Source organism: Camellia sinensis, chromosome 13 (genome assembly GCF_055761805.1).
Source record: "Camellia sinensis isolate YWXY chromosome 13, ASM5576180v1, whole genome shotgun sequence".
NCBI classification, from domain to species: Eukaryota; Viridiplantae; Streptophyta; class Magnoliopsida; order Ericales; family Theaceae; genus Camellia; species Camellia sinensis.
Window position 1 is genome coordinate 68,965,435 of NC_138973.1, and position 24,075 is coordinate 68,989,509.

The 24,075-nt window shown below is 40.5% G+C and overlaps 2 pseudogenes across 1 annotated transcript; one reads left to right on the top strand and one right to left on the bottom strand.

Annotated features, from left to right (window-relative positions):
- Positions 1-1,757: 1,757 nt before the first annotated feature.
- On the top strand, positions 1,758-2,474 carry LOC114281009 (thaumatin-like protein 1 pseudogene; annotated as a pseudogene).
- Positions 2,475-8,579: 6,105 nt separating this feature from the next.
- On the bottom strand, positions 8,580-23,994 carry LOC114280998 (putative disease resistance protein At4g27220; annotated as a pseudogene). The gene is made up of 5 exons (XR_014347897.1): positions 23,087-23,994; positions 21,813-22,924; positions 20,995-21,011; positions 19,726-19,982; positions 8,580-10,119 (listed from the first exon to the last, which is right to left on the bottom strand). The product of XR_014347897.1 is annotated as a putative disease resistance protein At4g27220 (transcript).
- Positions 23,995-24,075: the final 81 nt, after the last annotated feature.

The window sequence follows — 24,075 nt, forward strand, 5'->3', positions numbered from 1 at the left end:
ATTATTCAACAATGCTATAGGAACAGATAGATTAAAATATAGAATTAGACACAAATATTTTATGAGTGTTTGTCCCGTCTTTTGTAAAATATATGTGTCTTATTTTATATTTGATCTTATATGAACTTAGACGTATTAAAATCAGTATGCTTAAAAATTGCCATGCTAGTTGAGGTATATGACTTTTTCTTTTCTTTTTTTCTTTTTTTTTTTTTTTGTGACCTTGTTAAGTAAACTTCCCAAACAATGGATGGAAGCATGATTTTTAAAAGTGATCGCAATCGTTATGTAATAGTTCTAGTGATTACCGTCACTTGTAATGACCGTTACCATTACGTAAAAACTGCAACGGCCGTTACATTGCCACTATAACATCGTTACAGCAATTACGATCATTAAACTTTTAATTTTTTTTTTTAAATTTTGTATAGAGGTCATTTTCTTCTTTGTCTTTTTCTTTTTTTCTTTTTTTTTGTCTTCTTTAGTTGTTAAAATCGCACCAAAACGACCAAAACGTAAGTAGAAATCTTAGATCTACATATTTTGCATGTCCAATATTCAAGTTATACAAGACTTGAGTTGCTATCAAAGATTAAATGAGCTTACTTCGCTCTTTTTCTTTTCAAACTTTCATTACTTTTTTACTTAATTGTTTGAATATTAACTTATATCTATTTCCTGTTACTTGAAGAAAATTTAAATTTCATGTTATGTACTTCTATATTATTTATATTTACATTTTATATTTTGAACTTTTATTTATGAGATTATTATTTTTTATATTAAACATACTTCATTTTTTTTTTCTTAAGAAGATAAAAGCTATTCATAAGTATAATTAGCAAACTATAGAAAATTCAATAAATTCAATAATAGAAAAAATTTCCATAGCAACTTTAAAACTTATTTAAAATTTAATATAAATTAGATTATGTTTAAGAACTAAACAAAATATATTAAAAATCATTTTAAATCTCACTAAATGTGATTTTGAAATAAAAATAAGTGTATCAATATATTTTTTTAAAGTTGTGCGAAGAATTAAAAAAGTTACAATTTTAATTATCGCCACCATTATACTAGGTTATTACACCCCGCAACCTTATCAATGCTACTGTTACGATTAGCACAACGGGCACCGTTTATTCAAAACTTTGGGCAGAAGTGTAGATGCATTAATGGATTGGCCTTTTTCATCCACGGTTGACTTGACTTCCATGGAAAATCAATCAGGTAATGTCAGGGATATCAAATTTTTTACCATTTTGTGGACCCCACACCTATGTGAGACATTTGATCATTTATTTAGTAGAAAATTTGAAACCTCTAGCATTTTCTAAATCAATCAGGTAATCGACAATGCTACGTAGCTCAAATTTTGTGGCTCAAAAGTGGCTCATATGGCCAAAACGACGTCGTTTTGAGTACAGAACAACATAAAAATCGTTTTGGCCATTTGAACCACTTTTGAGCCACAAAATTTGAGTTACGAGACATTTTCCATCAAGTAATGCTAGGGACACCAAATTTTCTACCAAACAAATGACCAAATGTCTCACATGGGTGTAGACATTTGGTCATTTATTTGATAGAAAATTTGGGACCTCTAGCATTTCCAAATCAATTTTGTGAGATTGAATAGCAATTAAAGTCAATCAAAATTTTTTAATTTTGTTACCAAAATTGTTGCCTCCCTGAAACTATATATGAACCCCTCAAAGGTAGGATCACAAAACCACATGAATACAATCCCATAAAATCACAATACTTGCTTGAGCACATAAGTCACCAACATGAGCTTCCCCATAAACCTCACCATTTTGTTCCCTCTCCTCTTTACCCTATTCATTCCCTACAACCATGCAGCCACCTTTGATATCCAAAACAAATGCCCGTACACAGTCTGGGCTGCCGCCTCACCCGGTGGGGGGCGGCGTCTTGACCCAGATCAGTCTTGGACCCTCAATGTGAAACCCGGCACAACCCAAGCTCGTATTTGGGGCCGGACCAACTGCAACTTTGATGCCAGTGGCCAAGGCCAATGTGAGACCGGTGACTGCAATGGGCTCCTAGAGTGCAAAGGCTACGGTAAACCCCCAAATACCGTCGCGGAATTCTCATTGAACCAGCCCAATAACATTGACTATTTTGACATATCTAACGTTTATGGATTCAATATTCCGATTGACTTTAGCCCCACCACTGCGGCCTGTCCTGGAAAAAGGTGTGCCGCTAACTTAATCGCCCAGTGCCCGAACAAGTTGCAGGCCCCAGGTGGATGTAACAACCCATGTACTGTCTTCAAAACTAATGAATATTGTTGCACTAATGGGGCTGAGAGCTGTGGGCCTACAGTGTACTCCGAATTCTTCAAGGATAGGTGTCCAGATGCTTATAGCTATCCTAGGGATGACCCAACCAGTTTGTCCACTTGCCCTACTGGTGCCAATTATGTTATTACCTTTTGTCCATGAGGATCTTTTTCACTCCCCACCCTCTATGGGTAGAGCACAGTATAATAAGATCTTGCTAATTTCAACCTTCTGTGAGATTCAGTGTTCTTCAAAAAAATGTTTGTGGACATTGAGATTCTCTAAATCATGAATTTAAATAGACATTTAAAAAAAAAAAAAAAAAAAAGGTAAGCGATGTGTGAAATAAATATAATTTTTTTTTTCTATTTTTCTTACCTTTTTTTTTCTCTTTTTTAATTAATGATTCAAATACAGTATCAAGGTTCAAAATATTTTTTTGTTTGTCTCATGTGATATTTTAGTCGCTTGTAATTCGATATCTAGGCTGACAAAAAATTGATATGTAATAAAACTATGATTACACAGAAAAACAACAGCATATTAGTCAATAGCGAACGCAAAAATCTCATTATGAAACTCTATACTATTAAAAATTAACTATACGTTTTTACCAAAGTTTCTTACATATGTTGTATTAAAACAAGAGTAATGTTAGGGATCATTAAAAAAATGTTATGAAAATGATCATGAAAGATTCTCCGTTTTTGAATTACACATACAATAAAACACCACACACTAATCAAAGGATAAGAAATTTTCATGATACATTTCATGATATTTTTTTTTATGATCTCTATCATTACTCTTAAAACAATCACTTTATAAGCATAAAATTGAACATTATCATTAGATTTGCAAATAAAATTTTCAATCAATATCTAATAGTCATTAACAAAACAGAAAGTATCAAAATTGGATTATAACATACTTTTTACACTTTGTACAAAATAAATGGTGACATACAAATATTGTTTGCACATTTATCATAGACATGTGGAGTCATAATAACTAACATCAATTAGCGTCATAATTGAAGAATATTCACTACAACATATAAGAGTTTTAAAGATTAAAATTTTTTATCTCTAAAAATAAAAATTTTGTTACAAAAGATATTTAGGGACCAATTCCTATCGTCGTGAGGATATTTGTTAAAAGGTCGTCCTGAAAGTCAAAAAAAAGGCTTTTAGCAACAAAATTTTGAAAATGTCACTAATAAATTCACTTTTAGGAACAAAATAATTTGGTCTTAAAATGATTTATTTTTTTAGACAAAAAATTTGGTTCCAAAAGGATAATAATTCATCATTAATTTTCAATTTTCGTTGCTAAAAATATAATGACAATATTTTTCGCAATAAAAATATTTGGTTCCTAAAAAATAATTTTGTCCCTAAATTTTGGTCTCTAAAACCTTAATTTTTTATAATAATTTTAGTAGTAATCAAAAATCACAATGAATCGTAATATCATTTCGAGACATAATCAAACATCATAATAAGACATGACCAATTTGATTTAATAATTTGTTGGTCTCACCAACACTATATGATTTGTAACTAACATCAATTTAGACCATAATTTCCATTTTGTATATACATATGTGCTGTAGGATTTGGTTATTTTACCAGATAAAATGGATTCAAGTCTTACGTGAGATTACTTCCCATTCCTATATTTCCTTTCTACAAATTATTTATTAAAAAATATATATATCATTTAGTTGTCAGAAAAAGAAAGTGCAACAAAAATTTAATTTTTTTTCGTTTTGAACTGTTAAGTTAGCAAGTATGTTTAAGTTAGCATGACTACTCATATTCACCCAAAAAAATAAAAGTATGACTACTCATTAAATAAAAATAAAAAAAATTAGAATGAAATTTTTAGGATGAAAATGTTAATTTATCAATGCAACATTCTATGACCAAAGAATTAATCACAAAAACAAAAAAAAAAAAAAGAAGAAGAAGAGATTATGATCATACAAATCAGACAATGTTAAACCCATCACTGAAAATGTTGTTCTACTTAATGCCCTAACCGATTTTATAGAATATTTGTATAATTTTAACATTTATATATTATTGTTGTTGTTTTTTCATGGCAAGGCAAGCGCCCAAAACCTACAAACTAACAGCTTTGGAAGGCATCTGTAAAGCTTCTTTATTTTATTTTTCTTTTGATCAATGAAAAAAACTTCATTGATAAAAATCAAAGGAGTACACAAGGATAATATACATCAATAAAGGGAGGTCTAGTGCACAAGGCATCAAAGCAAAACAGATTGATTCCAATTGGGTTGGCACCAATAAAATTGTCCAATCATTTGCCATCACAAAGCCAAAGGTTGGTGAGCAGCCAACCAAGAACGAAACAGAAAACTACCGAAACAGAAAACAGCACTCAAGACAAACCCATCCTATGACCTGCAGCTAATGAACCTCAGATACAATAAGTCGCAAATTTAGAATAATATCGTTGATTTGGAGTTGGCCAAAGTCAATTGTGCCACTCTAAACTTAACCAATTCTACCATGGAGCACAAGTCAGGTCGAATCTTTTCTAATACAAGTTGATTCCTAGCCTTCCATAGAGACCACATAATAGCAAATGGCATAACCCCCCAGATTGCTCTGAATTTCTTTTTGACATAGGTGCCTTGCCACCAGTCCAACAGAGACTTAACCGATCCAGGAATGGCATACCCCATCAATTCATACAGGCAGCCCAAATTTTCCAACTTTTGCAGCAAAAAAGAATATGTTCCGCTGATTCAATCTCAGTCCCACAGAAGTGACATAGACCCAAATTTGGATCATTCAGGACACCAATATGCACCAACAATTTCACAACCTTTAATCTGTTATGCTATGCGAGCCAGCCCAAGAATTGGACTTTGTGTGGTGCTGCATTGCCCCAGATGAGAGATCCTGGTGAGGGTACCAGGCCTTCATAGAGTGAGTGAACAGGAAAAAGATTAGAAGGGTTGGCAGACCAGATCAGTTTGTCAATTCTGTCAGTAATCATCAATCGGGTTTGAGAGATGCAATTACAAAGGAGAACAAGTTCAGGTTCTTCCCACACTCGAAAGGCTCTCCTCAAAGAATCAACACCTAAAATCTCATCATTCCAAAGCTCTATAAACAAGTTAACCATCGCATTCTTCAGTATAGAGATTCTGAACATTCCAGGGAATACATCTTTGAGTGGTCGATCACCCATCTATTTCTCATGCCAAAAGGATGTGGTACATCCATCCCTAATGGAGAGCTTGATGTTTGAAGGAAAAAAAACAGAACAGTGAAGGTAAATGTTTTGACCAAGAAAGATATTTTTTGTTAGACTTTTGTTTTCTATTATACCAAATTACCAAAAAATGCAGAAAATAATTTCTGGAAAACATTTTCCGCCAAAACAAACGGAGCATAAAAGAGAGAGAAAAAAAATGGTGAAGTGAGGGAATTCCTGCGATTCTGTTTTCCGAGAAATTGTTCACCTTTCAGTCTCTGATTTTCCCAGGAAAATGCCTCGAGGAATGCTTGAAGTCCTTGTTGGCGCTAAGGGTCTTGAGAACACTGATTTTCTCAGTGAGTTTTCCTTCAGAAGATACTTTTTTTGATTTCTATCATTTGATCTTCGTCCACCTGATCTGTCTCCATCAAATTGTTGACTTTGTATTACTGTTGAAAAATCTAGAAATCTCCTAGATATTGATTTATGATTATGTATCAATTTTAAGCAGTATATAACAATCTCAATCAAACAATCAAGACAAATCAACACAACGATTTTAACGTGGAAAAAACCACAATTAGACACCTCCAACTGTGATTAAAAAATCACGGGCAACAGCCACAAAACAATCCACTAAGAAGATTTAAAGGAATTACACAGGTATACTCTCAATTACCTAGCGAATCCACGCCTAATTGAACCAACCTCTATGTGCCTCTTCCAACCCCGTCTTCACCTCGGAATTGTCTTTACGATGAGCCACCCCGGAATCCACCAAAGCTTCAGGCTCGAATTCTTCAGAATCCACCGAAGAACAACTCTCTCTTTTGTAGAACAAAACACAACCTTTGATGTACTCTCTTTAAACCATGAGTTGAATACTCAATAAAACATCAAAGAAAACTCACAAAGTATCCCCAGATATAAACCCTAGAACCCAAAAAGAAGATCTGGAGTAGTAATCCTAAAATCTGACCTAACACGTGAATTTATAGAATCTGTCCCGCGATCTCCGCTTGAGCGCCCAACAGCCCGCTCGAGCGTCTTCAGCAAAATATGCGCGTGATATAACAGAGGTCCGCTCGAGTGCTAGAGAACCTGGTCGAGCGTAAAATCACACATCTCAGTACTTTTACAAGCGACCAAAACTGCTAGAACCAGGAATTCTCCGCTCGAGCGGGGTAATGTCCGCTCGAGCGAACAAGCAACTTGGAATGCATTTTTGCATTTTGCTTCAGGGGCGCTGCCCCTCGACCCCGCCGTAATAATCAGCGAAGTGGCAATCTTGAAAGCATTAGCATCACAAACTTCTCTGAAAGGCACAATTCGGGTTGGATTCGCATCTAAACACTCATAGCCTCACTGAAATAAATGTGCGAAAATAAATACAACTGAAAGGAGTTTTGTCGAACGAGATTGCCAAGAATAAAACCTAACAACTGTCTTTAGTCTTTGATGCTGAAAAAATGGAGGAAATCGAAAGAAAATATTAGTTATAACTTTGATGAATAATAATAATAAATTAACATTCTAGAAATCAAGTAGATCTGTTACCATGGTAGTGTTTTGGAAAAATTATGCAATGCTTCATGATCTGCTCACTGGATAATTCGACAGTTTTGTATTTGAAGTATGCAGGAGAAATTAAACATGAATAGTCACTGCGTTATTCGTTTTGAAAAAGAGAAGCCTAGTTGTTTAAGTCTTACAGCTGTGGCAAATTCTTTGTAGCAGAACATCGAATAGCATCTTAGCATAAGCATAAAATGAAAAAAGAAAAAAAGAAGCCCGTAATAATGTCAACTCATTAGATGTAACAAAATGAAATGTTAAATGCAGCGAAGAGGGGGACACAAAGCACCAGTGTTAACTGTTAAGTGGAACAAAAATGGAGTGGCACCTAGAAATTTTCTTATTTTTTTTAGCAATCATATAGCAAATCACTGCATAATTTAAATAGATCAAACACAAACTTTAGTCATTGCAAAGTGATGAGAAATCACACAAGTAGCACCTAAGAAGGTACAAACCGAAACAAAAGTAAAAGAAAATATGCTACGGATCAAAGGTTATGGGAAGATACATAGTTAAAGAAATAATTCAGTCTAGCATTACAATTTAAACCATAATTTTGAAATGTATGTATGCTTCCCAGAAAGTGAGTGGCTTCGACTTTCTGTTGTTTGACCTTGAAGATCTGCTTCTGAATTGGCATTGCTTTGATCATACCCTTCAAGAAACAAAGAAATTCAAGGAAATAAGTTGTTAGAATAGTGACAGACATTTTCATTGTTGAGAAGAAGCATATAATTCAGGGGAATTCTGGCACAGTTAAAAGGTTAATGAGTAAATCCTCAGTACTATTGAAAGAGAATTATTGCCGAAATGACCCCAAAGGAAAGTGATATTAATAATGACCAAGACACTTCGAACCATTCAAGATTGATAAACACAATTGTGTAAAGGTTTAAAAAACAAGAGAGAGAGAGAGAGAGAGAGAGAGAGATGAAAGAAAGAAAGAAAGACAGCTTAATTATTGTTCAGACAAATCTCCGAGTGTGGAGAGAGATGCATTATAGATAGTATAGCATAATAAATCAATTTATCATTGTTGCTACTTTAATAGTTTGTGTTCTTGGATTTGTTGAGCAAAATAGAACGAAAGGAAAGCGAAATTCCTTACTTCTATTTGGTTGATTTGAAAAAATAAATAAAATTTCTTAAAAATTCAATGTGTTGTTTGGTTACCAGTTAAAAAAAATAAAAGTAAAAAAGTATACACACAAGTAAATTCAGTTTGTTTCTAATTTTTCTTTCCCTCAAAAATTTAAACCTAAAAGAATGAGATATTTATAATGAGTAAGCAATCAGCTCTAATGTGATTGAATAAAATATAATTACATTTTACTTGCCTTTTTCCTTTTCCTCTTTTCAAATTTCTATCTAAATCCATGATCCAAACACAACTTTAAGAAAATGGGTGGAAGAAAAGAACAATGTATCCATCGTTTAAACGGAGGTAGAGTGTAAAGAGGGAAGCGATGGAAGTAGTAGAAAATAATAAAACATTTTGAGGACACTAATAATGGACAGAGGGGAAGAGAGACTTAGAGGCATGAGAGATTTTATGCAACAGTTTTAACATCCAGAGTGTGGTCAGTAAAAACGGACAAAAGGTTGAAGGACATCCTTGGCATTCGGATCATTCCCACCATTCCATGTTATAATCTATCTTGATCGAATTAAGAGCCTTGGGAGCTGACAATTATCCATTAACAATGGGAAGAGAAAAAGAGAGTCTCTTCAACTTAGGACAGTCTTGTACGATAATTACTTCGATGGAATTGCAAACCATTTTTCCTTCACACATGCTCTTGAATTCTGGTAGGTTACAAAGGGACAAAACCCTTAACTTGGGGAGAGTGATAAGAGTATCATGACGGTTGTCATCATCATTATTAAAAAAGAAGCTTGTTCCCAACCCTTCCTCATCATCAACTGGAAAAGGTGTGGACAGGCTCTTGATCTTGGGACAACTTGAGATATACAACTTTTTAAGACTGGAAAAGATGCAATGTGGAGGTGCAATTACTTCAAACCCCAAACATAGGCCCGTAAAATCCCTCAATTTATAGAGATATAATATCTCAAGGTTTTGAAATGGGACACAACGGGACTCTCCTTGAAGATCATCATCGCTTGCTTCTTTTGCCTCCTCTTGATCATTGTGGGATGAGGTTGAGGAGGAGGACAACGACTCAATGCACTCTATACCACTGCACGTTCTGATTCCACAATACTTCAGATCAATTGCATTCCAACGCAAGGACGGGAAAGCATCACACAAGCATCTGCTCTTGAAACTGCATCCCTCAATCTCCAATAATTGAAGGTCATACGGCAGCAAAATGCTTTTCTCTCCTTCTCCAATTCTAGCACGCTCGCCCAATTTTACGACTTTACAATAATTGCTTTCAAATTTATCAACTTCACTTAAGAACTTTGGAGATTTAGGGCGACGTAGGTGAAGAGAATACTTCTTCAGAGGCTGCTCACAGCGTTGTAGATATTTGACCAACTGGTTGTAACCATAATTAACATCCAGCTGGACTACAAATTCTTTCAGCCCCTTCAACCCCTCAAATTCCTTTGCTTTTATTTTTACTGGTCCTGATTCACAGTGAAGTCTTACGTGTTGAAGATGGGAGAGTTTGCCTAATGTCCTGCTCGTTATCAACTCCAGTTGTTTCGTCCAAGCCATATTCAGATTTTCGAGGCTGACCAATCTATCCACACCTTGAGGTACTCTTTTAATCCTTGTCCAACTGAGGTCCAACTCTCGTAGCGCTGTAAGCTTTTCCAGTGGAGGCACATATGTAAGTGAATGACACCTTCGAAGCAACAATGTTGTGAGATTCTCCAAGTTTGATATGGAATTTGGCAATTCAACAATCACATAATTTTCTGACAAATCAAGGAACTGAGGGGCATGCATGCACTCAAAGAATGAATTTGCAATTCTCTTTAAAGGATTATATTTCAAAATCAAAGTCGAAAGTTGTAAGAGGAGCTAATTTAAGCCCACTAAATTATTTAGGCCCAATAGCCCAAGATTAGTGGGTCCGAATTTATCGCAAGTCCAGGATTGTTGGGCTTGGATTTATCGCCGTCAAACGGGTTGAATGGCTCGAAAGGGTTCGGATCCACGAACCTAGAGACTTACTCAAGCCCGGACTCGAAAGGGTATTAAGCAAGCCTAGAGATCCGAGGCACTCGGACTCGAAAGGGTTCGGATCCACGAACCTAGAGATCCGAAGCACCTGGCTTCGAACGGATTCAAACGCAATCTAGAAGTCGCTCCGTTAATGAGTCCCAGAACACTTGCGGGCTCGGAGCTTTCCGGGATCTACGCACCAGAACCATGGGTGTAATGGAGTTCGAACAAAGGACCCGATCCCGAGGACGGTGAGTGGAGACAAATTCACTCTTCGGTTAAACTAGCCTATACCCGGGTCGAGGTGGCACGACCCCGGGGGGTCCATGAGACTCGGAAATATTTTGCGGCAGGACGTCCTCTGGGACTACCCCTGACCCTTTGGGATGATTGGGGATCATTGGTTAGGTGTGGCTAAGAAGAAGGGTTCGCCGAGGGATTGATCTCCTCTTCGGGGTTTTCTCATCCTCGGAGAAGTCACCTCCTCGAAGAGGTCACCTCCTCGGACAAGGTGGTTAGAGAGAATATCCCCCATGTGCCTTGCACATGGGCTCTATCCTACATCATGAGGTGCCTATAAATAGCACCCACCCATAGCTTTACAAGGGATGGATTTTGGAGATTTTTAACTCTTGGGAAAGAACTAATTTCCCTTCTCCATTATCAACCTTGAGAGTGAAAGTAGGAGATCCATGGGAGAGCCTTGCCATTATTCTATTCTCTAGCCATTTTGCCTTCTTCTTCACCCAATCTCTTATCTCCATCATCTCCTTTGTTGTTGTGTTCCTAAGTTGAGATTATTGAAGAATCTAAGCCTCTCATCATATTCTAGAGAATTCGAAGTTGTTCTTCGAGGATCTTCGAAGATCTTCGAATTTTCCAACTCTTTTCTTGAACCCTCTCCTACATTTTGGCGACTCCGCTGGGGAGGCGGATTGGTTAATGGTCTCAACGAGATCTGGAATCCACACAACTCCAACAAGGATGGCGGGAGAAGATGAAGTTCACCAAATTATTTAGGCCCAATAGCCCAAGATTAGTGGGCCCGAATTTATCGCAAGTCCAAGATTGTTGGGCTTGGATTTATCGCCGTCAAACGGGTTGAATGGCTCGAAAGGGTTCGGATCCACGAACCTAGAGACTTACTCAAGCCCGGACTCGAAAGGGTATTAAGCAAGCCTAGAGATCCGAGGCACTCGGACTCGAAAGGGTTCGGATCCACGAACCTAGAGATCCGAAGCACCTGGCTTCGAACGGATTCAAACGCAATCTAGAAGTCGCTCCGTTAATGAGTCCCAGAACACTTGCGGGCTCGGAGCTTTCCGGGATCTACGCACCAGAACCATGGGCGTAATGGAGTTCGAACAAAGGACCCGATCCTGAGGACGGTGAGTGGAGACAAATTCACTCTTCGGTTAAACTAGCCTATACCCGGGTCGAGGTGGCACGACCCCGGGGGGTCCATGAGACTCGGCAATATTTTGCGGCAGGACGTCCTCTGGGACTACCCCTGACCCTTTGGGATGATTGGGGATCATTGGTTAGGTGTGGCTAAGAAGAAGGGTTCGCCGAGGGATTGATCTCCTCTTCGGGGTTTTCTCATCCTCGGAGAAGTCACCTCCTCGGAGAGGTCACCTCCTCGGATAAGGTGGTTAGAGAGAATATCCCCCATGTGCCTTGCACATGGGCTCCATCCTACATCATGAGGTGCCTATAAATAGCACCCACCCATAGCTTTACAAGGGATGGATTTTGGAGATTTTTAACTCTTGGGAAAGAACTAATTTCCCTTCTCCATTATCAACCTTGAGAGTGAAAGTAGGAGATCCATGGGAGAGCCTTGCCATTATTCTATTCTCTAGCCATTTTGCCTTCTTCTTCACCCAATCTCTTATCTCCATCATCTCCTTTGTTGTTGTGTTCCTAAGTTGAGATTATTGAAGAATCTAAGCCTCTCATCATATTCTAGAGAATTCGAAGTTGTTCTTCAAGGATCTTCGAAGATCTTCGAATTTTCCAACTCTTTTCTTGAACCCTCTCCTACATTTTGGCAACTCCGCTGGGGAGGCGGATTGGTTAATGGTCTCAACAAGATCTGGAATCCACACAACTCCAACAAGGATGGCGGGAGAAGATGAAGTTCACCAACAAGGATCCTCTAATGGTGGTGATGACAGAACCATGGCTCCAGATCAACCACTTTTGCTTGAAGCCATTCAAGGACTACAGAATACTCAGCAAGAGATTCTTACCACTCTTCAGAATCTCACTCACACCATGTTGGTGATGAGTTCTAACTTTGCACCGGCACCAAAAGGAAATCAAACTGGTGGTGGAGTTATTCCCGCCGGAGCGCAAAATCAAATCCAAGGAGAAGTAGGCCCCAATCAGCCTATAGCTCATACGGCCACAGTAACACATGCTCAAACCACAGTAGGCGGCGGCAGTTTGCCCATGCTCGGGCTCCATGGCGTGCCAAGCCAAGATCCAATGGTGACTGGGGGAGTTTCTGGTGTAATGAATGGTGCTCCGGCGACTGTTGGTGTCCAGGAAAACATAAGGAGCATGATGGCGCAAAAGGGAGCTCTGCCCAATCTTGTTACGCCACCAGTAAATATTACCCAAGCACCAAGCGGGCCTCCTTTGGTGCCGACAACAAATCTGCAAGCACAACCCGGTATAGCAGCGCCGTACAGTGGACTTTACGGGCCTCAATTCAATGTCCCGTCACCAACTGGCTTGTCTATAGGCGCTGATGGCCAATATCGTCAAATGTCCTCACCAATGATGAATTCGCAGCACCAGAATGGCCAAGTCGCCCCTAGTTCAGTCTTCGGGTCCACAAGCCAAGTCCCGGGAATACCACCATCAAACTCTCTCCCTCAGCAGTTTCTCACTCTCGCCGATGTGCAGGCCATGTTCGATCTCGAACGGGGCAAGAGGACCTTACCCTCTTTGCCTGATCCAGACGTCAAGCCGCCTTACCCTATTGAGATGCTGAGCTATCCATACCCTGAGGGGTATACAGTGCCGAAGTTCATCAAGTTCGACGGCAAACAAGGAAATGCCCGAGAACATGTTGTGCGATTCATCGAGACTCTGGGTATTCATGGTTCAAACCACGTCCTCCGACTGAGAGAATTCTCTAAGTCCCTCACCGACCGAGCATATAGTTGGTATGTTAATTTGGCCCCAAACTCTGTCCGAAGTTGGGAGGAAATGGTTAACAAATTCCACTCCAAGTTCTTTCAAGTGGCGGAGAAGGTGACCACACTTACATTGTGTAAAGAGAAGCAACAAGAAAGTGAAGACATCCTTGACTACGTCAAAAGGTTTCAGGACAAGGCCGTAGATTGTTATGAAGCAGTTGAGGAGAGTTATCTGGTTCAAATCTGTCTAGAAGGGGCATTGAGCAGGTACAAAATGTTTCTAGTTAATCACAAGCTACCTACCTTCTCGGCATTAATGGAAGCAGCTCGGAACATAAGCATTCCTCAGGCTCAGGAGTCCGGATTTAAGGCCAGTTACAAGACTAGTTTCAAATCGTCTCGTGGGCCTATTGTTGCTGCTGCCTCTGCCCCAGATACCCGAAATTCACAAGGAGGAGGTCATAGAGGCCAGAAGAGAAAGCAATATAATGGTGAAAAGGGGAATGTTTCTTATCCATGTGGAATCGAGGAAGTGAAAGCTCTAGTTAAGGAATGGGTGGCTGACGGAGAGCTAAAATTGCCTTATGTTAAAGAAATGCCATCAAAAAATGACCGTGAGAGCCCTGAATTCTGTGTCTACCACCGTACATTGAAACATCCGACAGAGAAGTGTTGGACTCTCAGGAAAATCTTCAGAGATAAAGCCGAGGCAGACGAATTGAGGTTCAAAAAGCAAGGGACTCAAGACATCCGAGAACAACCATATCCTCAACACCGAGACAAGGGCAAGAATGTTGCTATGATAGCTTATGAAGGCCCGATGATCGAGGCTATCGCCAACCTCGATGACGATGATTGTTATCTGGACGACATCCTCGAGCCAGAGGGTGAGCAAGTTTACTATGGAAGTGCTCTCGATCCAGAGGGCAGAACATTTATGACTCATGGCGAAGATCCCTTTGATCCAGAAGGAGGAGAAGAGTACTACGGAAGAGGAGGACACCATGTTTATGTGGCATCTTATTTTGAAGAGACCGAGGAGATGGTTAACTACGAGCCTCCAAGAGCGGAAAAAGATCCGGATCACTATGCCAAAACCTTGCAAGACTGTGTAAAGTTCAAACAGTTCTTTGACCAGCTTGGACTTTCTAGGGAGGCAAGAACAGAAATCACCAAGTCCATCATTAATATAGCCGAGGCACACCATGAGGAATGCATGTCGACTGAGGGATCTATCCCGAGGAAGGCAAAAGAGCAATCTAGTGCCATTACTTTCTCCGAGACTGATCGGAAGTATCCTTTTTCTCACAACCGCCCGCTTCATGTGACTGCTTTTATTAACGGGGTTGAGTTCAAAAGGGCCTTTCTAGATAGTGGAGCCTCTATCAACATTATGACTCGCGCTACTCTAGAAAAGGCCGGAATCTCTGAAGAGCGCATTGTGAAGCAGCCGATAGTCGTCACTGGCTTCGGTAGAGAAATGAGAGTTACTATCGGATGCGTAACAGTTGATTTAGCCGTCGGAAAGATTCGCTCGGCCACCAAGTTCCATATTATCGATTCTGAGGCAAACTACCACATCATCCTAGGGAGGACCTGGATGCATAGATATGGGGCTGTAACATCAAGTTATCATCAGTGTGTTAAGGATAAATGGGGAAAGAAGACGGTGACAATTCAAGCTACAGAAAGGCCTTTCGAGGTCCATGAAGTTCATTATTCTGATGCCATCTACTTTACCGAACTGGCTGTCGAAGAAGTTCCCACCACCTCTAAGCCTCGAGGGGTCAAAATTCCTCGTTGGGAGGATATCAAAGATGACAAGGAGCCGATGACAGAATCAAGTAAGCGGGCGATGTCTAGACCAGAAAGTCCGCCTATTCCTCGGAAGGTGATGAAAGTTCGAGAAGGAGGCAAGATGGTGTATTATTTATGAAGGTGCAGGGAGTCGGTTTCTTCAGTCACCGACTCCGAATCAAAAGAAGAGCCTCCTGACAATGATATAGTAATAAAGCCTGAAGTGGCTCCAGAATGTATGCAAGATGGGCCGAAGCCTCAGCCCGAACAACTTATCGAAATAGATCTGAGTGATGGACAAGATGCACCGAGGCCGGTATTCGTAAGTTCGAGCCTTAGCCCAGAGAAGCGGGAACAGTTGTTAAAGTTGATAAGCCGATACTCAGATGTGTTTGCTTGGTCATATAAGGAAATGCCCGGACTAGATCCTGACCTAGTCTCCCACTATCTTGATGTGTTCCCAAACTCCAAGCCAATTAAGCAAGCTGCTCGAAAATATCATCCAGATCTCGAAAAGAAGATTAAGGAGGAGATTGAAAAACTTCAACAGGCTGGTTTCATCCGGCCAATACAGTACCCCACGTGGTTAGCAAACATCGTGCCAATAAAGAAGAAGAATGGCCAAATCAGAGTATGTGTAGACTTTCGAGATTTGAACAAATCTTGCCTGAATGATGAATTCCCTCTTCCTCACATCGACACCCTCATGGATACTACCTCGGGACACCAGATGTTCTCATTCATGGATGGATTCAGTGGATACAATCAGATTAAGATGGCTGAAGAGGACGCAGAAAAGACCACTTTTAGAACACCTCCCGGAAACTTCTTCTATACAGTCATGCCTTTCGGACTCAAGAATGCCGGTGCAACTTACCAAAGGGCTATGACTGCAATCTTTCATGACATGATCCATCATGAGGTGGAAGATTATGTCGATGATCTAGTGGTGAAACCCAAGAAAGAAGATGACCATCTCCGAGACCTTGAGAAGGTATTCAAGAGGTGCCAGAAATTCAAATTGAGAATGAATCCTCTCAAATGTGCTTTCGGGGTGACGGCCGGGAAGTTCCTCGGGTTTCTTGTACATAGGCATGGTATCGAGACAGATGAAGACAAGGTCAAGTCTATAAAAGCAATGCCTCTCCCACATTCTCAGAAGGAGTTAAAGAAGTTCCTCGGGAAGGTGTCTTATATTCGGAGGTTTATCCCAGCACTGGCAGAGATCTCTGCACCTTTCGGCTCTTTATTAAAAGGAGATGCCAAGTTCGAGTGGAACCAGGAGCACCAAAAGGCCTTCGAGAGAATCAAGGCAGCCTTGACCTCGCCTCAGACCATGATAGCCCCGCAGCCCGGGGTGCCTCTAATGTTGTACTTAACTTCAACACCCAAGTCCATAGGGGCATTATTGGTCCAAGATGTAGATGGAGCAGAACGTCCGGTGTATTACATCAGCCAGAAGATCCGAGGAGCAGAAGTCCAATATACTCCGATAGAGAGACATTGCTTAGCTTGGGTATTTACCGCCCAAAAGCTCAGACATTACTTCTTAGCACATCAGATTCGGATCCGGAGGGACTCAAAGCTGATAGTGAAGCAAGTTTCAGGACAATTCGTCTTAAAGGAACCTGCCTTGGCCACATATCGAACAGCAGTCCAAAGGCTTCTTGACAAATTTCAGAAGGTCGAAATAGAGCATGTGCCTCGCTCCGACAACAAGTTTTCAGATGCCCTCTCAACATTAGGGGCAAGAGTTGACATTCCAGAGGAAGAGGCAACAATTGTTATCAAGAAGAGAACGGAACCTTCAATAATACCCGAAGACAAAGACCTTCCGGAGGACTGGAGAGGAGAAGTCCTCGAACAACTCAGAAGCAAAGTTTGAAAACTGACTATGGCCAAGCTTGCCCAATTCACAATTATTCAAGGTGAACTTTACTTCCAAGGAGGTACCGGATTCCTAGCCCGGTGTGTTGGCCAACAAGAAGCAAGCTTCCGACTACAACAGATTCATGAAAAAATCTGTGGGGATGGGGATATCAGTCTGTACAGAAAGATCCAAAGACATGGCTATGATGGTATATGACGACCACAACCCGAGCAGCTGGTGAAAGCTTTCCAAATGATCTTGCAACTCTAGGGGCAAATGTCAACATTCCGTAAAAGAAGTCTACCTATGACATTTACAGTTTGCATTTACTGCATTGTCCATGAAGTTCTATCTTTCTTATGTTATGAAGAAATTTATTTCCTCCATATTATGTATCTCCATTAAAAGTTATTTTCTCTACATTGTATATCTTCATTGTGTTATGTTGCTTGAAACAGTTTTTAATTTTTGTTGCCCCTCAAAGAAGAAAAAGGAATGGTAGACTCAGTTACCAACCTGAAGGGAGTTTTCTTGACACAGTAGAAGTATACTTCTACTCGGACCTCCGAAGAGCAGCCATGGCTTCCATCAATGCAAGCTTTGAGGGTCTTTCTTGCTGAAGTAGAGAGTGCGCATCCACTCGGACTTCCGAGAGACAGTCTTGTTTCTGCTCGGACTTCTGAGGGAGAGCCTTCCGAGGGACAACTCTTGCTCTCATTAGTGCGGGTCCGAAGAACAGCCCTTGATTTCATCAATACGAGCTCCGAGGATCTTTCTTTTCAAAGTAGAGTGGACTCTTACCCGAACTCCCAAGGGACAGCCTTTGCTTCCATTAGCTGCCAAAGTAGAAGTGCACATCCACTCGGACTTCCGAGGGACAGCCTTGTTTCTGCTCGGACTTCTGAGGGAGAGCCTTGTTTCTGCTCGAACTTCAGAGGGACAGCCTTGCTTCTGCTCGGACTTCTGGGAGACAATCTTTATTTCTGTTGGTGCAAGCTTGGTAGACTCGGTTATCTTCCAGAGGAATCTTTCTTGCCAAAGTAGGGTGTGTGCTACCTTCGGACTCCCGAGGGACAGTCTTGCTTCTGTTCGGACTTCCGAGGAACAGCCCTTGCTCTCATTAGTGCAGGTTCCAAGGGCCCTGAGGTCGTGGATTTCAATCAAGAATTCATTTGCCTGAAATAGCAAAACCGACAACTGAGACAAACAATATCAATTTCAGATCATGATTCAGGCATTATCAGAATGGGGCAACATCAACAAATAATAATTATCTATTTAAGCTACAACAATTTTATTACTCTGAGCAAGTTCATGAAAATGCAACAATCAAGTTTTTGTCTCTCCGGGCTGGTTCCTCTCAAGCCGACGTAAAACTACAACAGTTACACAAAATTTTGGCATCAGCTATGTATTTTCCCAAGCATCCACAAGTTAAACAAACAACAATATATCATCTTTATTATTCAACGAGAGAAAGAGGGAGCCGAATTTCATACTCACAAATTTGGGACTGTTAGAGGGGTGAAGTCCGAAGCCGATGTTGGAAATTCAAGTTGAAATCATAAAGGTTTTATAGACTGTAATCAACAGGACTGAGCTAGGCTGGACAAGACCACACACGTTGCGTTGAGTGGGAGAACGTGCGTGGTCGGCGTTGGACAGTTGAGGACGAAGGCAGTGTTGAAGATGTAGCGGAGTCGGCGTCGATCAAGATCAACAAGATTGAGCTAGGTTGGGCAAAACCACACACGTTGCGTTGAGTGGGCGAACGTGTGTGGTCTGCGTTGGGACCGTTGAAGCCAACAGTGGTCGGAGTTGCAGCAAAGAGAGGTCAGTAGCAGCTTGGGTCACGACATCTGCAGTAGTCGGGGCTGTGATATTGGGTTAAAGACTCAAGTTAGGCTTGATGACATGTTGGTAGCTCTTCAAGTTTGGAGAAGATCCAAGACCCCTTTCATGGCTAGCATAGCACAGATGTCCAAGTTTTACACACTCATTTGGAATGAAATGGCTACTTCAAAGCAAAAAATCATTGAGGAATTGTCTATGGGACCTTTTATTTTTTTGTTCCATATTCATGCGTTTCGAGGCATGATGATGTTGTACCTGAGTTATCAACTGCTGCTTTCCTTTCACAAGGAGCACTAATTATTTTCAAAATCCAAATCAAATTTCCACCGAATTCACAAATTCAAAGTTCATTAGAGTATGAATTTCATCAGAACAGCGAAAGTAAGGAAGTGATGCAAACCGAAAGACGCATGCAAAAGTGGTCTGGGACGCAACACAGCAGCAGCCGGAACAGGTTGGTGGCAAAACGAGCCGGTGGTCATGCGCGCAGGGCAGGTGCGAGCCGAACCGCAGCGCAGCAACGGCTGGAGCAGGTCAGCAGCGCAGTGTACTCATTGCCGTGAGCGAGTGCGCGCTGCCGAGTTGTCACGCTGTCAACAAGCTGAACGGTGACCACACATCGCGTTGAGTGGGGCGATATGTGTGGTCAGCCTTGGACCGTCGAGGCCGGAAGCAAATCAGCAGAGAGAGGCCAGCGGTAGGTTGGGTCGGTGACGACGATGGCGCCGATGCCTGGAGTTACTGCAGGTGTTGGCATGAACCGGTGGTAGCCGAAGTTGTCGCGAAACCAACGTTAGCCGAAGCTGTGAGCAAGGTGGCGTGAGTCTTCGGTAACGCCGACAGAGCCGGCGCCTGGAGTTGCAGCAATGGGCTGCGAGCAAGCGGCTGCAGAGCTTCATTGGAGAAGAAGGAAGCTGGGTTGGCCTCTGTGTTGTTAAAGAAGGAGAGCACGACAATGGTCCTCCGGAATTGCAGAAGCAAAACTTTGTTGAAGAATATGCCATTCTGGGTCTGGTCTCTCAGTTTAGAGAGGGAGAGCGCCGCAACAGCTGCACAACAAAAAATAAAAAAATAATAAGAAGCTATGCATTAGGGCTTTTGGCCTCTTTCTTAAATAAGAAAAAGAGAGAGTATAATTTCTCGAATATTCCCTCACAAAAAAAATTCTGAGTATACATGTGTAAAGGAGGGCCCAAGCAGTTTACGGGTTTTCGGTTTCAAGAAGAGCAGTGGGTTTCCACTTTTTAGAGAGAGAAGAGGTGGGTTTCATGGTTTGTATATATATATATATATAAAAGGAGCAGAGCCGTGGTGGTACAGTATTTTTTTATAAAGAAAAGTTTGTTTTGGAGCAAAAAGTTTGGTTATGGTGGTCCCTCACATATTCCACAATATATATATATATATATATATATAGAAAGTGTCATGCGTTTTATGGGTTTCCAATATTGAAAAAAAAAAAAAAAAAAAAGGTCAGCTTTTGTGATTTGTTTATTTTCAAGGAAAAGGATTATTATTATTATATTCTTTGGCAATTGGTGCTGTATGAATTACATGTCCAGGTTGATTTGGTGGAGTATTAAACAATTCAAGTTTTGACTTTCTCCACAAAAAAAAAAAAAAAAAAAGTTATTTATTATTTATTTATTTTTTATTGTTTGTCAATTTTATCCGTAATTTTCGGTGAGTCCTTAGTTTTTATCCATAAATTTTATCAAGGCCAAATATTCTCGAAGACATAATGTGAAGCATGGCTGATAAGGTGAAATTATGCATGTCCGAGAAAATTACAATTTCTCATACATGCAAGGGGCAAATGTAAGAGGAGCTAATTTAAGCCCACTAAATTATTTAGGCCCAATAGCCCAAGATTAGTAGGCCCGAATTTATCGCAAGTCCAAGATTGTTGGGCTTGGATTTATCGCCGTCAAACGGGTTGAATGGCTCGAAAGGGTTCGGATCCACGAACCTAGAGACTTACTCAAGCCCGGACTCGAAAGGGTATTAAGCAAGCCTAGAGATCCGAGGCACTCGGACTCGAAAGGGTTCGGATCCACGAACCTAGAGATCCGAAGCACCTGGCTTTGAACGGATTCAAACGCAATCTAGAAGTCGCTCCGTTAATGAGTCCCAGAACACTTGCGGGCTCGGAGCTTTCCGGGATCTACGCAACAGAACCATGGGCGTAATGGAGTTCGAACAAAGGACCCGATCCCGAGGACGGTGAGTGGAGACAAATTCACTCTTCGGTTAAACTAGCCTATACCCGGGTCGATGTGGCACGACCCTGGGGGGTCCATGAGACTCGGCAATATTTTGCGGCAGGACGTCCTCTGGGACTACCCCTGACCCTTTGGGATGATTGGGGATCATTGGTTAGGTGTGGCTAAGAAGAAGGGTTCGCCGAGGGATTGATCTTCTCTTCGGGGTTTTCTCATCCTCGGAGAAGTCACCTCCTCGGAGAGGTCACCTCCTCGGACAAGGTGGTTAGAGAGAATATCCCCCATGTGCCTTGCACATGGGCTCCATCCTACATCATGAGGTGCCTATAAATAGCACCCACCCATAGCTTTACAAGGGATGGATTTTGGAGATTTTTAACTCTTGGGAAAGAACTAATTTCCCTTCTCCATTATCAACCTTGAGAGTGAAAGTGGGAGATCCATGGGAGAGCCTTGCCATTATTCTATTCTCTAGCCATTTTGCCTTCTTCTTCACCCAATCTCTTATCTCCATCATCTCCTTTGTTGTTGTGTTCCTAAGTTGAGATTATTGAAGAATCTAAGCCTCTCATCATATTCTAGAGAATTCGAAGTTGTTCTTCAAGGATCTTCGAAGATCTTCGAATTTTCCAACTCTTTTCTTGAACCCTCTCCTACAAAAGTTTATGACACCTCAGCGACTGGCCACACCGAATTTCTGCTATCTCATTCTTCATCAAGGAAACCTTATCCAGATCTTCAATCCACTCCTGCTCATCTGGTATTTCCTTCAATCCCAAACCAGCTTTTACCATAAATCGTGGATGACACTCATTTGTGATCTTTAGTGCCATATCTCTAATCAAATCATGCATCATCACACATCTATTGCCTCCATTATCCTTACAACTTTCTAGTAAGCAGGACCTTTCAAGTTTATTTAACGTAGTATTACCCATGTCAAACTTGGCTTGCCCAACTCTTCCATTTGTCAATTAATTTCTCAGCAATGATATACCCTATTAGTTCATTTCTTTCTATCTTACAGTCTTCAGGATACAAGGCACAATACAAGAAACAAAGCTGCAAATCCTGATCAGTCAAACGGCTATAACTAAATTTCAATATTGGAAATACCTCATTTCCATGTCTTCTTGCCCCATTGTAAGTACTTTCAATTCTTCAAACACACTCCTCCACTCACAAATGTCATTCACCCCTCTCATGCTTGCAGCCATGGTAATAAACCCAAGTGGCAAACCACTACATTTGGCCGCCACAGACATTGCAATAATTTTTACTTCTGGAGAAAGTGTCGTATGCTGTCCAAGTTTCCCCCTAAATAAGTCCCGAGCTTCTTCCTCAGAAAGAGGCTCCGCTTTGAAATTTTCTTGGCAATCCATCTTACGGCATACATCAAACAAGCGAGTAGTTAGAATCACCTTACATCCATTCACACAATTTGGAATTCCAACTATATCCAGAGGAATTTGCTTCCACACATCATCCAAAATGAGTATACAATTTTTCCTTCTAGTTAATGCTCGTGACAATTTTGGTGCCTTTTTTTTCTCATCCTCATTTGAGAATTCTAATTTCTAAGTTTTGGCAATATCATCTTGCAACTTACCAATGCTAAAGTCTTGTGATACAGTAATCCAATAAACACTTTCAGACTTTTTTAAAAGTCTATTATAGGTATGCACAGCCAAACTTGATTTTCCCACTCCCCCCATTCCGTAAATTCCAATGCGCAAGACCTCATCGTCCATTAAGCATGCCCAAATTTCCTTATGGTGTGTTTGGTTGGAGGATTTGGGGAGGGATTTGGAAAGGGAAAGGGAAAAGGTGTGTGAAACTATGTGAAATTTAGGCATGTTTTATTTATATTTCACCTAACTTTTCCATTTCCTTTTCCAAATCCCTCCTCAAATCCCTCAACCAAACACAACATTAAGGTTTTGCTCAAAAGCTTGACCTATTAATTTCGATGTCACCAGAGGTTCTTCAGTCTCACGCATGTCAAATAAAAGGCCCCTTGGAAATCTACCTTGCTCGCAGAGTTCTGCAATTTCTCCATTCAATTTATCAACACGATTCCCTAGTAAGAGTGAAGAAATTTTCCTTCCCCCTACCCCTTGATCCAAGTTTTGGACTTTATTTTTCGTCCATTCTACGTTTCTCGACCAATTTTCAACTTCATGTTTTCGTTTCTTTCCTGATCGAAATTCTGCTTCTTCCAGTTCTTTGTTTATGTCAGCTGCTTGGCAGATCAACGCTTCAATGTTGCTTCTAAGTTTTTGAATCATTTCATCCTGACCGCTGTAACGGGTTACCTGCTGTACAATTTTGCCTAACATAATATCCTTTTGCTATAGCACTGCCTGATACCAAAATAAAAGAAACAAATTAAAATAGATACTTGAGTGAGAATTCCAACTTTCGCAAGTTACCTTCACAATAATGCTACGTATCATGAAAAAAATATCATGAAAATGATCATGAAAGATTCTCCACCGTTAAATTATACATATAAAAAAACACTACACACTAATCAAAGGAGGAGAAATCTTCATAAAAGATTTCATGATATTTTTTTCATGATTCCTAACATTACTCTAGATAGATCATAGACTTAACTTGATAGTGAAATCAGAGTGAGTAAATGACTTTAGAAAATTATTAACATTATATATTGTTGGTAATACTTACAAATAAAACACCAGAAAATACACAAAATAAAAGTTACAACAATTAATATAAGGGTTGAGGCGCGGGAAATTCGCTCTCTTTAAAGAGATTCAAGCCCTCTGCGGTTAGGCAAAGCCTCGTACCAGTGCAGCAGAAAAATCGTGACTTGTCCCCCAGGATACAACAGCCCGACTAAGTCGTATGGTTCACCAATACTGCATAATTAGTTGAACTCAAAGCTTTATCACAC